Genomic DNA, 11521 nt, shown 5'->3' with positions numbered 1-11521 from the left:
TGATGTTTGTGGCTGAGCCCCCCATTTTAAGAGAGGGCTTCTTTCAAGATGGGCAGCTTATTCCATAAGACTTCTGAGTATAACCTCCCTGTGCTGGCCCCCAGTGCCGGCCTACATGGCCTGTTGTGAACATGCTGCCAAAATGCAGTAGTCTAATGCCGATAGCCCAGAGGAAGATGTCCCAGACTTCTCTTCCATTTTAGTGTTTTTGTGTGCAGAAATACAAAGTATACCTCACACACACACAAGCCCCTGGTTCCTGGACATGGGCATTCTGAATCTATTTAGAGATTTAAGAATACAGCATCTGAGAGCTTTAAAAATCCATCCCTTTCTATAGCAGGAGAGCTGCTAGTCCATCGTTTCCTTACATCTCACTTCAGCTGGGGCCAGGATACTTCTTTTCTGAGTAACTCACCTAATCCATCCCATAATTATAGATAAGAGTCAACATGTTATCCCCATAGAAAAAGTAAGGTAATCTGTGTTGGTACAGCATACTAGAGCTGGTAGCACAGGGCCCATGAACCAAGAATCCATGAAAGGTTAGGTGATTTATAAAAGAGAGCAGTTTTTTGTTCCACACTCAACTCCCCTTTATGAGCTGACTGTGAGTTGAAAAAAGTATTTTGTGCAATGTTGGTGCTTCATTAATTAACGGGCAGTATTCTAAAGAAAATTAACTGCTGAGAAGTATAGTTGAGTTCTCCTGCCTAAACCAAACAGATGGTGGAGAGAAGACCAGGAGTGAAATCCTGGCCCTATTGAACTCAGCAGCAAAACTCCCATTGGCTTCATCAGTCATAATTTAATCCCAGGATTAACAATATGCAAGCAGCATGGGGTACCTATCTTATCCTCATTTAAAGAATTGCTAGTATAATAGTCTAAAAGTAAGGTAGTCCACCACAGTGTAACTACAATAATTGGGTGCTATTATGATAGAACACAGGATTTAAAAATAAATAAATAAATAAATAAATGAGAGATCACACAGGTACAGAGTGCACTATTCTAACTACTTAGTCATCAAGTGCCAGGTTTAACAGTTTGTGCTTGCCACCAAACCAGGAGGGGTTGAACTTTGAATGGGGACACAGCTCAGCTAGGCTCCTGATCACTGTCATAACATCTTTCCGTGATATTGCAACTGTTCCAGAAACCATTCTGACAGTGGGATTGGTACACAGAGGAAATCTTGCCTGTGTTATTGGGCAGAGAGAACCCCACCCAACTCCTGTAAAAAATAGTCATAAAACTTTTCTTTAAAACAAATAAATATGGTATATTTCTTGTCCAAATCCTACAGCTAGGGTGGAGGGAGATAAGGGGACACCTGGAGAGACAAATAAATCTCCTCTAAAGAAGCAAAAGATGTAATTGGGTGGGGGAAAGCTAATAATCTTTGCATTCAAGCTCTTTCCTGGCTGTGTTTGAGTTTAATATAAGCAAGCAGCATAGCAGGGATTACAGAATTCTCTCAGTGCACTGGAAGGACAGGAATTTTTCTTTTCATACATCATTTACAAGCAGCTGCAATGACTCCACAAAGTCAGTACAACTCCACAACACACAGAAGCAGAATGTATGAAATTTTGAAAAAGGATATTTTGTGGCTGTTGTTTTTAAATGAAAGTTCTGCATTGTCACGCTTCAGCTGTACTGGGACGGAATCAAAGGGCCAAAGGAAAGGGAGGTTTTGCTTCTTTTTGAATTTTAATGTCTTGCTTTCCTGTCAATTACCAATACTCTTTGTCTATAGAAGACTGACACATATGCAGATAGGAGGGTGATTTGACATTTGTTTAATAAGTGCCCATTTTCTACTGAATTGATGTAGGAATTTCAACAGTTAGCACCAGAATCATTTGTCAGAATTTCCAAGGAGCTTGTTAAATGACAGACGGCCATTAAGAAACAGATCTCTCTCCTCATTCACTCAATCAATACCAAGACAGACTTGACTCGTGCCCCAAAGATGTAGGCGCTATAGCACTCTTGCTGCTGTCCCTCCTCATTGCCGCCAGGAACGCATTTTCATCTAGTGCTCAGCCTGGAGAGATGATGGTACAATACCACCATGGAGATACTAAATGTGTGAGGCAGGAGGAGCTGCTAGGATCCTAGCTGCCCCTGATAAGGAGTTTCTGGAGCTCTCTATCCTCTGTCCAGGCAGAAGCTGCACCATTCTATAATGCACTTTGGGATCTGGAAGAAATAGTCAACAAAAAGCAAATGCGTGAGGATCTAGAAGAAACAAATGCATGGGGATCTAGAAGATCCTTGTCCCCCTGGCAATAGGTAATGGGCCCACTGGATATGCAGAGCTCCCACATTGTGGATATAAATCTTGGAGAAATGAGGATGCAGAGGAGAAGCAGAAAGAACCAAGCAAGGATCAGAGCAGAGAAGGAAGTAGAAACTGTCAAGTAAGAGGAGACCTGGCAGAGAAAAGAGACAGTAAGTAAACCAGAAGGACAGAAGGAAGAGGAGAGCCATGGGTACACACAGAGAGGAAGGCGGTGGCATTGGAAACCTGTGGGAAAGCAAGAAATAAAGGGGAGAGGGAAGAAACAAGAAAGAAAGGAAGCAGAGGAGGAAAATGGAGAAGAGTCAGAAAACAGAACAAAATAATTAATAATCCTTATCACTTGTATAGGGCTTAATAATTCCAAGTCACTTACAAACATTAGCTAAAAGAACGAGGAGTACTTGTGGCACCTTAGAGACTAACAAATTTATTTAATCATAAGCTTTTGTGGGTTAAAGCCCACTTCATCAGATGCATGCAGTGGAAAATATAGTAGGAGGATATATATCTACAGAGAACGTGAAAAAATGGGGGTTGCCATACCAACTGTAACAAGAGTAATCAATTAAGGTGGGCTATTATCAGCAGGAGAACAAAAACTTTTGTAGTGATAATCAGGATGGCCCATTTCAAACAGTTGACAAGAAGGTGTGAGTAACAGTAGGGGGGAAATTAGCATGGGGAAAAAGTTTTTAGTTTGTGTAATGACTCATCCACTCCCAGTCTTTATTCAAGCCTAATTTAATGGTGTCCAGTTTGCAAATTAATTATCACTACAAAAGTTTTTTTTTCTCTTGCTGATAATAGCCCTCCTTAATCGATTACTCTTGTTAGTTAGTATGGCAACCCCCATTTTTTCATGTTCTTTTCATGTTCTTTCATGTATATACATATACACACACATACACATATACACACACACACACCTTCCTACTGTATTTTCCACTGCATGCATCTGATGAAGGGGGCTTTAGCCCATGAAAGCTTATGCTCAAATAAATTTGTTAGTCTCTAAGGCGCCACAAGTACTCCTTGTTCTTTTTGCTGAAACAGACTAACACGGCTACCACTCTGAAACATTAGCTAGTGAGTTAGAAAGAGAAGCAAGACAGAGATGGTCGGGGGGAGAATTTATTTTACCCTTGTCCATCACAAACAGAAGGTGCTGTCTCATGAGGAGCTCATCAGGAAGAGGATCAGAAATTGCCCTAATTACATTAATCAGCAGGCTGGGAGCGGGAAGCTACAAGGATATGGTTTTAAATGGCTCTTTTTGCATCTCATCAACTATAGCTATGTCTTCAAGGCTGTGGAATACAGAGCTTCTCCCCCCACACACACACACACACACTTTACAGTTTCATGGTTTTGTTTTTATCAACTTACCATCAAAAAACCTTAAGAAGCTTTTACCCACCTGTCACCAGCAAGTCTGAAACAGCACTACCACTATCTTGTCCCTCTCCAAAAATCCCTGAGCCCTGGAGAAATGGGCTTCATTTGAGTAATTCTCTTCTTCCTTTCCTTTTTGTTGCATTCCAGCTTGGCACAATTTTGCATCACCATGTGACACTGAATCACCACGATAACTGATCCCAAAGTTGGTGAGCTCCTCCTCCTTTCCTGTGCTACTCCAACCCCTGGATACCTACCTCCTTTCACTATCTTCGATCTACTTGAACTACTGCACTGTCCCATAGGACAAGATTCTGTACCATCCTCATGGATCCAGCCATATATTAGCCTATTATGTAACTGTTAATGATCATTAATTGCAGAGTGGTTCTAAGCTGCATGTGATGTGCTGAATCTAAGGAAGTCAAAAGGGTTTATTTTGAATGTGATAAAAACCTGTGTCTGTCTTTATTAAGATCATAACAGCACATGTTACTAATTTTGGAACAAGCTACTAATGCTACTTTGTCATTTCAATTTTCTAGACATTTTGTTCTCAATTTGGTTGAAGTTTCTTTTCCCCGACTCACCACTTTTGACCACTAATATATAGCAGGTTCCAAGCCTCCTCAAAGTCAAATAGGTTAAACACAGGTGCAGATCACCAAGGAGAGATCTAGTCCAGAAGCCAGATTTTTAGAGGTACCTAGGTGCCTTGAGACACAGGGCCCTAAAGAAAACAGTCAATTTGAGTTAGGCACCAAGGAGCTTTGGAAAAAATCACACTAGGTGCCTGCCTAGGCACCTTTAAAAATCTGGCCCCAAGTGTGACTTACTGGGGTGCAATCCAGATCAGTCAGGGCTGTGTCATTCTTGCCCTGCAAACTGAGGTGCCTTGCAATACCATACTGTTGTAGCTCCCAACAAGGACCACTCACAAACAGCTTGACAGCATGCTAATTAATTCTCAGATGTCTTTGAGAGACTGCATCCTGTCAGTCAGACCCTAGCTCTCAACAGTCCCAGATTTTCTCCCAGAAATGTATGTCCTGTACTGCCCAGCCCCCTCCTGAACAGTCCAAATGTATTAAGTCCATTAGTCCTTTAAGGAAATAATATTCAACTTCCCACTTGAAATGGAGTTACCTGGATACTCCAATTTAAACTAAGTGGTTTAGATAAAACAATAAAACAAGTTTATTAACTACAAAGAGATAGATTTTAAGTGAGAATAAGCATAGGCAACATAGTCAGAAGTGGTTACAAGAAAAATAAAATAAAATACTTTTTAATGCTAAACTTGACAGATTATATGAGGTTCAAAGGATAGTTTTGCATCACATGCTTCCAACAGCATTATTAACCAAACTGTTCTAGTTAGGACCCCTTCCCCAGAGTCCAACAGCTGTTTCTTTTGTCTTCTGAGGTACAAAGAGTGAGATAGAAAGGGAGACAGAAAAGATGTTTTGGGGAGTGTCTGCCCCTCCTTTTTATAGTTTCAGTCCCCCTCTTGAAAAGTATGTCCAGCTGAGAACCAGGAGACAAAGAGTCCGGAAGGATGTTCTTTTGTTGTCTTCCTTCCCACTTGATGACTCTGTTTACTGCTTAAATGCAAAGTAAAACAAGATAGGTCTGTTTGACCAGTTTTGTGCTATGTGAGTCTGACCCTGGATTTTAAAATCATACAGAGGAATTTTATAGCTTTACACATAATGCTGCTACACACATTTTACCATGATATTACTGATCAGCAAGTTATGCATTTTCAGATGCTTCACAAGGCATATTTTGTACAACAATTATTACAATAGTGTTTAGGGTGTGAATACAGGGATGCATTCCATCCATCACACCAAGCTACTCCAGAGAGGTATCCCAATCTCATGGACACTGCAAGATTTTCTTTATGGGCCTGATCCAAAGCCTCAGTGGAGTCTTTCCATAGACTTCAGTAAGCTTTGAATTAGGTTTTTTATCAATCTATGCCTAAAAGGAGCAAGCACTAGCATCATCTGTGTGGCTCCAGAGTCACTGGGCTACTATCTGTCAAGAGAAGACCAATGTTAAAGAACGGTATTAATGCTGCCTAGCACCCTGAAATAAACAACCATAGCACTGACTTGGGAAAAAGTAGAGTTAAAGTAGAGGACTGGGAGTCAGAAATCCTGAATTCCAATCCCAACCTTGACATGGCTGCATGGCCTTGAGCAAGTCATTTCACCTCTCTATGCCTCAGTTGACCCAGCTCATCAAATGGTATAATAATACTGACTTACCCTGCAAGGCAGAGCAAGTTAAATTAGGTTAATTAACCTCTTAGGCTACACCTAAAGAAGAGTTAGGGCTAGGAAGGCTGATTTATGATGGAGCCCAGCTGATAAGGAACAGGTGGGGCTGGTATAAAGGCTGGAAGTTGGGAGCCAAAGGGGGTTGCCGTGGAAGTAGTCTACACTTATTTCCTGGGAGAAGGGAGGTGTATTTAGGGCTCTGGAGTTCAGTAGTCTGCATTTTATGTCTGGGAGGAGGGAGTTTAGACTGATAAATCCAGAGATGGGGGAGCTAGAAGATGTGGGAGGGAGTCCAGGGAAATAGCAAGAGGGTCTAGGAGAAAGCAGACAACAGTTGCTAGACATAGGCTTCCTGGACTGGAATCTGGAGTAGAGGGCAGCCCTAGGTTCCCCTACCAGTGGTACAGAGTGGGCAATGGAGTAGAAGACTGCATGGGACAGTTGTCAGCTAGGACTTTGCTATCCCTGAAGGGAATGATTTTGTGAGCTGGCTGGAGAGCCCACCCATAAAAAGAGAGCACTTAGTGCTGCAGTAAGAGACAGGTGGCAGGATATGTAAATGAGTGGCAGAAATGGGCATCAGACCTGGAAGGAGCTAATTGCCCAGAGCAGCCAGAAGGAGGCACCCTAGGGGTGAAAGTGCCCCAGGACATGGGGTATTGTGAGATTCTGTGAAATTTTTTTTTTAAAGCAGTGTTCTGTGCTATCTAATGGTATAGTATTATTTTTATAGCCATTAAATGCTCAAGGGTCCTTTCTCTTTCCTCTTCCCCCGAATGATGGGTTAGGAAGCTACTACCAACAACCACTCAGTATTAAGAAACCTCCCACCCTCCTCAGTATGAAGCATTCTAATCATCCATCTCCATGTGCAAAGGTAGATAGCTCAGCATCTTTAACAAGCATTAAAAATCCAAATACAAGTGAGCTAACAGCTCTGGAGGCCACCGCTTTAATCCACTGGGCATGGCACAGGTATTGGCAATGCAAATTTCCTTCACACTGCCATGCTGGTACACTTCAGCTCTTATCTAGAGAGACATCCTTTGTTGGTGACAGAGTATTCAATTCTACATGGAGACACTCACCTGAGATGGCCAATAAAGGCACCGGTTAGCACCAACTGTTGTGGTGATGTGGACATTTTTTTGTTCCATAAATGTAGTTCACAAAGGCCACCAAGCAACAGTGCCTTTTTTTTCCCAGGCCAACCCTGGCTGGATTTGAACCAGGTGGATGAAAGCTAACAATTCCCCATCTGCACCAACCCGTATTTGTTTTTGTGAATTAGCAATACTTAATCAGGAAATAGGGGTCACAAAATACAGCATAGAAGTTAAATCTACATCATACTAAGATTCTTGCACTCCTAGTTTGTACTATTCTTCATGTTTGTTGTTGTCACATAAGTGGGGTTCTGGTGGTTGAGCATGCACTCTAAAGCACCTTCCCTTCCAACCAACCCTCTTCTTTGTGCCCATAACACATTTCCTTTATTAAGTTCTATAACTCTTTTGGCTAGGAGGATATATTTTGCCAGTGCCAATATTTAAAACAATATTTCTTTCTGTCCATTTTGCAATGTATAGCTATTTGTTGAAACAAGTTATTAGCAGCAATAAAAAGATGTGGAACTAGAATAATTTGTCCGGAGTTGGCTAATGTGAAATACCATCTGCAGCGTGAAGTAGGCTAGGAAGTAATAGGATACCCACTGCTTACTTTGGCTCATAGGTGGCAGCAACATCAATTAGCTACTTCTACCCATAGGAAGTTATTGACTTCTAGCTACTTTAGAAATAAATGTTTTTGCACGGGTAAAGCTACAAAATGCTTGGCTCGGGCTGTGCTGCAGGAAGTTCCTGTGTGTGCCTTATACCCTAGCTCTTTGCAAATTTGTATGCCTGGGTATTCTTTTTTAAAGGAAGCAGAAGCTCCACTGCTCCAGAAATACCTTCTTCACTTGGGTTGCTAAATTACATTCATGTCTGTAGGTACCTAAATTACCAGGTGGCAGCACAACTCACCTCTAATTACTATGTCATAAAACTCAGCAAAATTTCTAATGCGTACTATGAAGCCCACTGTACTGTGAACAGTGGGGAGCTGGGTTTTTTACATATAGACACCACCCAAGCTACTAATTTAACACACTATGAGCCATACACTGTGAATCTGGCACCCTATCAGACAAGAATATGGCACAGAAGGAAGGAGGCCAAAATATAGCATATAGATCAATGCATGTAGAGGTAGGAAGTCACTGAACTGGAACTCAGCTTAATACGCCGCCTCTCACCTTTTGTTGTTTTATGGATGTTTATGATACTAATTAAGCTGCAGTCTGAGCTCTGCATGGTAATGAGGATCTTCCCCCCTACTGGTGTCAGAATATCTGACAGTTTACTGATACTTTAAATAAAGGCAGGGGGACTGATTAGTGGAAATTGACTAGACAGTGGTGCTTGAATAGGCTAATTTACAGTGGAAGTGGGCTTACTTTTGAAGATGGTGAGGTTTCTGAATGGTGGGATGGTTACAGAAGCTTGGCTGGACGCAGCGATTTGTGTAGAATTCGGTAGATTGGAGTATTCTTTGGACAAGTCCTCAGAGTTTCTTTATGTAGCTTATATTCCTGTTTTTCAACAAAAGAATACAGCACTAGATTAGACCATGGAAAGAGATTTTGGTTTGTAGTCTAAGTGCTGCATGCATTAAGGCAATTTATGTCTGGGTTTTTACCAGGGAGCACATTGTGTGTCTTGTATGTTCTAATACAAATAACTTGCATACATGAGTCAATTTTCCGACTAAGTTTTTTGATATCTAGTAAACCAGTTTTCATTTTGTAGAATGTAGTTGGGACAGGTTTGTGATTTTAAGCGCTTGTGGTTGACAATTTTAATTGAATATATAATGAATGTTGTATTAAGTAATTATTTGAACCCCATGGCAATGAAAAACTGAATTCCATTATGCTCTGGTATTTTACTTCTGATTCAGATGTCCCTGACTGCTCTGTGTTTTGAATACGTGAAGTCATATTAACCTTGGCTTTGATATAACAAATTAACCCTGATCAATTCTTGAATGGGAGTCCTGTGAGGTAACTCCAAATTGCTGCAGAAAGGGATGATGGTAAGACATTGGAGATGATGTCTTTCAGCTGAGATGTAAAACCAAGGTGCTGGCCATTTATCATTAAAGAAACTATGGAATGCCTCAAGAGTAGGGGCATAAACCTTGATGTCCTAGCCAAATTCCAGTTTCTGGATTTACTTTCTTCATACCTGAGTTCCTCTTGCAGTTTCCACAGTATGTGATCTTCATCTTCTGTCTTCAGCTGTTGTATAGCATTTCAGTGCTCATTTAAACAGATGTTGTTGTTTGCCCTAGAGCTGGCTGCATTTCAGTAGTGAGGAAGTATATGTAGTTTGTAAGCCCCTTTGCAGTGAAAGATGCTATATATGTGGAACACATTAGAATTCCTTAGTTATGTTTTAGGCTAGAATCTGAATCTCCAAATTAGTAAGAGAGAGCCCACCAGAGATGCTGATATACTGACAGTGACTTTTTTTTCTTTTTTTGCTAACTACTAATTCCAATGGAGAACACTTTCTGTATCCAAATATCTGAAGTGAGAGGCCAAGTAACAAATAGGTAATTTATTAAAGTACTATATAATGACTAGGATCAAGTGTTCTAGTTTGAGGAGGACTCTGAGCACATTGGCACAGGATCATACATTCTCTACAGTTGAGAGGTAGAACAATATAATAGCAAAAATAAGTGATATGATAAATGGTGAAGACTGAACAACTGAGTTGTGATATGAAGGAACAAGAGATTGAACAGAAAACAGTATAATGATATTGTCAAGGCTGAATCCCCACTCTGTCACTCCGAGTGCAGAAGTGGGGGCCCGCAAGGATTTAAAAAATTAATACTGGCCACTCCAGGCTTCTATGACGCTCCCAAGGTTACAGCTTTTCTCTGACCTTGGCTTGGTAAATGCTGCCACCACCCAAATGCAAAAAAAAAAAAACCAAAACACAGCCCTTTGAACCCAGGAAGGAGCACTTGGGAATTCCTTCCTCTCCCCCGCCCCCGCCCCGGGGAAGAGCTGAGAAAGAAAACACAGGAAATTAGCTGTGGCTACCAGCTAATCAAACAATATGCACAAACCTCTTAGGACACCAAAAATCCAATCCTGTTCTTAAAAAAGGTGTAATTTTTTCCTTTTTGTTTTTAATAAAATTTATCTGGAATTTAGGCTTTTGCTAGATTTTAAAAGAGCAATTCCAAAAATCAAGCACCCAAAATAGCTTTCTTAAGGGTTCAGCTTAAAGGTTACAAGCAAACAAAAGCATCTGGGGTTAGCACAGAGGAGATCCACAAGCTAAAATAAAAAATAAACCTGACTGTCTAAGCATTCACTATCCAAATAATTTTTTCTAGGTATGGAAGATGAATTGTCATACCTGGTTCAAGCCTTACACAGCATTGCTGCTTCATCCCTGCAGCCCAGAGAACAACAGACAAAGGGAAAGTTTCTTTCCCAATTTTAAAAAGTTCTACCTTCCCATTGGCTCTTTTGGTCAGGTGCCCACTCCTATTCTTTTACCTGTGGGCTTGTTAACCCTTTACATGTAAACAAGCAGAGAACAGACCAAGAGGGATTTTACAGCTAACTGGCTGGCTGGGTGTCCATCAAAGGGAGCTACTCTCCCCACCCCCCCCCTTCATGTATCACAGATATGATAAATAGATGGGCTCAGGTATGGGGAAGCAATAGGGAATGGAGGTTTTCATCAATACATCATTGGTTCAAATCCAGACTAGAAGCTAAATTCTGCCCTGATATAAATCCCATTTAACCCTATTGACTTTGATTAGTAGAATCTGGCCTCAGGTCAGTGATGATTCAAATTCATTAGTGGACCTGAGCGAATAATTGATAATGGGTGAATGTCTTTTCAGAGTTCACCTGCTTTTCAATGCATAGGCAGATCACAAACTCCTGATTTATTCATTATTTCCAAATTAAATAACTCTTCCTCAGGAGGGGGGAGGGGAATCCATTATGCTTTGACAGTCCAGTCATTACAATCTGATGGCTGTTTAGTGGCCTATATGAAATAAAGAGGAGCATAGGACTTTTCAGATTGGTGGCCCATCTAGTCCAGAATCCTCTCCACCTAGTCCAGTGGTCAGTGCCAGCTGCTTCAGATGAAGGTACAAAAAACCCTGCAGTATGTAGTTATAGAATAATGTCCCCCTAGGGAAAGTTTCTTCCTAACCCTCATCAGTCAGATTTTGTCTTATGCCCTGAAGCATGAGGGATTAATTACGGAATTTTCACTGAAGAGGAACAGAATTGCTAACAGTACAATTTAATTTCTTACTGACGTATTAAGGCTCAATGTGAATGGGGTGTCCACTATACACCAGTTATGTTAAGGTGGCTAGATGGGCCAGTCAACTACCTGGGCTGCAACTGGAGGAGGAGATAGGGAACAATGAGGAC

At 41.1% G+C, this 11521-nt stretch overlaps 1 long non-coding RNA gene across 1 annotated transcript; it reads right to left on the bottom strand.

Moving 5' to 3' along the window:
- Positions 1–1270: 1270 nt before the first annotated feature.
- LOC122461638 lies at positions 1271–10538 on the bottom strand. The gene is made up of 3 exons (XR_006283676.1): positions 10476–10538; positions 8495–8629; positions 1271–2208 (listed from the first exon to the last, which is right to left on the bottom strand). It is a non-coding gene; the product is annotated as an uncharacterized LOC122461638 (long non-coding RNA).
- Positions 10539–11521: the final 983 nt, after the last annotated feature.

This window comes from Chelonia mydas, chromosome 9, assembly GCF_015237465.2.
Source record: "Chelonia mydas isolate rCheMyd1 chromosome 9, rCheMyd1.pri.v2, whole genome shotgun sequence".
Taxonomy (NCBI): Eukaryota; Metazoa; Chordata; order Testudines; family Cheloniidae; genus Chelonia; species Chelonia mydas.
The sequence above is the reverse complement of the archived record's forward strand: the minus strand, read 5'-3'. Positions and strand labels throughout refer to the sequence as shown.